Source organism: Triticum dicoccoides, chromosome 1A (genome assembly GCF_002162155.2).
Source record: "Triticum dicoccoides isolate Atlit2015 ecotype Zavitan chromosome 1A, WEW_v2.0, whole genome shotgun sequence".
In the NCBI taxonomy this organism is placed as follows: Eukaryota; Viridiplantae; Streptophyta; class Magnoliopsida; order Poales; family Poaceae; genus Triticum; species Triticum dicoccoides.
Window position 1 is genome coordinate 580,261,704 of NC_041380.1, and position 3,937 is coordinate 580,265,640.

General features: G+C 44.5%; 1 long non-coding RNA gene across 1 annotated transcript in view; it reads left to right on the plus strand.

Moving 5' to 3' along the window:
- Positions 1 to 644: 644 nt before the first annotated feature.
- The window catches only part of LOC119292290, a 4,887-nt gene continuing 1,594 nt past the window's right edge, over positions 645 to 3,937 (plus strand). The window contains exon 1 of the long non-coding RNA XR_005142930.1: positions 645 to 1,025. This is a non-coding gene — a long non-coding RNA (uncharacterized LOC119292290). The remainder of the gene's footprint in view (positions 1,026 to 3,937) is intronic.

A 3,937-nucleotide genomic window follows, 5' to 3' on the forward strand; every position in this document is an offset into this window, starting at 1 on the left:
ACTCACAGTTAGACAAACAGCAACAAGATAAAGCCAACAACAGCACCGGACTCCAGGAGGGTGACGAGCACCACCGCACTCCAGCGGCTCGATCTCAGCAAAAAAGGGCACACGGCATGCCGCAGCGCCGCTGGACTCTAGCGCCTCGACGTCAGCTCAGCAGGATCACCACGGCAGCTCTGCAGCATCCCTCATGGCGCTGAGCTGAGCTTTTGAATGCCACCTGGAAGTTCAAAAATTTGAAGTGTCGACCATACAAATTCAGAGTCATTTGAATAGCAAGAACATTACAGCCATGTTGTGTCCATTGTTTGAGTTCTAGGAGGAGAAGGTGTTACAGATGCAACAACCAGTTCAACTAGCAACCAGAGCATGCAGCGTCAAGCCACCAAAACTGAAACCGGCCTTGCTTGCAGGAAGAACAAGAGAGCTGAAGGAGATCAACAGTGTATCGCCGTCGAGCACAAAAAAAACCAAATCTCTCCCTAATAATAAAGCACGGATTGGGTCTCCAGGTTCACCGTCGCGGTAATTTCTCAAAAAAGTCCTTATACTTTTTGATAATTGGACCCGCAATCCTCATGTTAACCCCCTGCCATTGAAAAAACGGTTCGTTTAATTTTCCCTACGTGCTCTCTCCTCTCTCCCGTCTCCAAAAATCCCCTCGCAGCGGCCATCGCACGCCGCCGCCGCCGCCGATAACAGAGTCTCGGCTGCCGGCTCCCCGCATATCTCCGTCTCCCTGGAAGTCCGGATCTCTCCGACGTCCCTAGCACGCCGGCTCTCCCCACCCATGTGGTCTCATCTCTCCCGGACCCAGAGATCCTCTCCAGTCCAGAATTCCTCACGGAAGGCACCTGCTCACACCGGCTGGGGGAGAGAAGGTTGGCCGCCCCTGCTTGCGGACGCATCGGATCTACGTCCCACGTACGCGCGGCGCCGGTGGAGGAGACAGCCAGCGCGGATACAATGATGTGGAACAGTTGCTGCCGTGGTCCTCATCCGCCCTTAATTTCAATTTCAAGGTACGGTAATAATCAGCTTGCTTCCTAATTGCCTCTGCTCCTAGCCAGGTAAAATTAGAACTAATACATGTATGCTTGGTCTTTATTTACAAAGAAGTAAATCGCATGGTTATATATCTGCTCTGTTTTGCTAGCACTGCCGCTTCAGTCTGTTTTGTGTTGCATTGAGAGGCAGAAGTTTCTTTTCATGGTCTGTCGGCAGTAAGGTCATCTAATAAAATAGCATGGAGTTTATCTTGTGTGGCTTGATCTGACAATTATCGGTGTGTTTGTCACACAAGGTGCCGAGGGCAGTAAGCTTAGTTGCTGCAAGAAGTCAGGGTGACTATGGCCATGCCCAAGGTTTGCCCCATGTGGCGTGAATTAAACTAGGATGAGGAGTGACAAATTGAAGTGAATTTGTTTGTGCTGTACTGTAGTCAAGAGGACCTGATTGTCTGTTTTCTTACACAACGAGTTACCCTTAATTGTGAAAAAAAAACGATTGTATCTTGAATTCTTGATGGAGATGCACTGGATTCGCAAGTAGTTTGTGTTTTTTTCTAGATGACTCATCCAAGCAGTAAATTTGGATTAAGTTTGACTTACTAAACTGGAGGCTGCATTGTTCATTGATAAACAAATAAACAAAGGAAACAAGGTTCAGTGTGAACCCAGGCATAAAATTGCAAACGCGATGCGTACATTAGCTGTCGAAGAGACACGCCTGCGCTGCTGATTAGTTTCGTATTGCGCATCTTTAAGTCTTTCGATTTCTGTCAGCTTAAGACCATCTACAGTCTACTTAAGCTTACCATTTGACAGTAGGTTATTTTCGGCCAATTTTCCAATTACATTATCCTTAAGCTTTAGAGCTTTCTGTGGCTTCTTTTCGGCAGCAACAGCCTGTGCTTGCAATCTGCCAATTGCATTATCCTTCACCTTAAGAGCATCAACACTGTGCTGAAGGTTTTCAGCTGTCTGTACGTGTTGCGTTGCACTACCAGCAACTTCTGCTCACGATCTTTCAAGCTCATGGTTTGTCTTTTGGACCAACACCTTAAGATCATCTATACCCTGCTGAAATTTTTGATCTTGTGCTTCCTCCCCTTTCTTGTTCCTAACAAGCACGTTGTAGTCGCGCTGCAGTGTACTCAAATGGTTACTCACAAGTTCGTTTTCTGAGAGTAATGCAGAAACTTCCTCCTCCTTTGAGCTTAGAGCCTGGTTAGCCACCTCGTAAGCACGCTTTAGTTGTCTTATTAAATCACTTACCTGCGATCTCTCACGTATGGCTTCGGTCCATGACAACAGTGGTATCTAGCATCAGAGAAAAGCCCGAGAGGGATGGAAACCCAACGAGGAAGGTAGCCATCGATCTGCGTAACCTGGGCGTGTACTAAAGTTCCCTGTACTTTTTTGAGTTTATCTCAGCACCCAACCAATTTCTGTAAGGTGGGCATTGCTTATACTTTATATTAGGTGTTACCTGAACTTTATATGAGTCCAATGTTTGCCAGTCCCTGTTTTATTCTCTGTTTCCTCCTTGTTTGATTCAAATCCATGAACGGATAAGTTCTGTTTCTCCCTGTTTGATTCAAGTTTGTAATATTCATAAATGCTACTCTTCAGTCAGTAAATGAACAAAAAAGCTAGGACTTATCTTTTAGTCAGTTTTGTGTCAATGAGTAAATCAGCGCTCGAAGATTACAATTGCTTCATATATAATACCAAATATATTAGTCAGCAACAACTTCTGCCAAACTACGGGATCGACACCGACCGCCGCCATGACCTACTTCAACCGCCTGCACGCCATGTGCAGCAGCCATGGAGGGCGCACCTCTGGCCACTCGCTCGCCAGCCAGTACCACCACCAACATCTCATCCATCTAGATCAGGGGCGTGAGCTATGACACCGAGGTTGGCAAGAGTTTGGCCAGACGCATTACAACCAACATCCTGACATTCGCTGCCTTGGGCATGGCCACCACTACTTTCCTTCGCGGAGCAAAGAATTATGAGCTCCCCCATACACGGCTGAAGTGCCTACAGGCTCATTCTTTTGTTTTTAACACGTGATTTTCTCTTGCTGGAGCGTTTCAGTGAAAAGGAATTTGGTTTTGAAGCTACACTCTTGAAGCTTACGATATAAAAAACATAGGGGAATTATTTTGGAGATCTCATTATTTTGCTCTATGTTGTGTTGCGGTTTCTACCCAACAGGTGTTTATTTTTATGCCTAAAAGAAAGTATGTGCTTTCTAGAATAAGCTCCATAGATATATATAAATTGCCTGTGTTGACTACTCATAAATTCAAACACACTGTTGCAGGTTTATCAATGAATACTGTACAGTTGTGGTAGAAGCACTTTTCTTATTCTTTTGTCTAATTAGAGTTTTTGATTAGTGTGGTAGATGATTTCTGTAGCTGCGTATTAGTTACAAAACATGACCTTGTGTAGAGACAAAGTTCTAGCATTTTGGATGAGATCTGATGCTATAATTTTTGAAGTAGGCACCAAAAACTTTTTTTATCAGATACTACTAGCATATTGTTCTGTTTTACTAGACTAGATGACGATGCTCACAAATATTAGGCTATTATATTATCCCAAGGATAGATAATTTTCTTGAAGCGCTTTTGATATTATCGTATATGATGGCGCTCCGAGACCCAAACCTGGTCAAACCCGGTTCACGACAACTGTGGTTTCTCAAAATCCATGCTTCCTTTGATTTTTTTGTACTTTTGTCATGTCTTCTCAATTTAAGTACCAGTCAATTTTAATAGCTCTCATACTTTCGGTGTAATTATAATAACTTAAAGGAGGATAAATTTGGACTGGTCGAATATTTTTCATGACGAGCAGGGTAGAGTGCCAATTAGTGGAGACGAGGGCGACGGTGCACTTGACAAGGAGGCACGCAG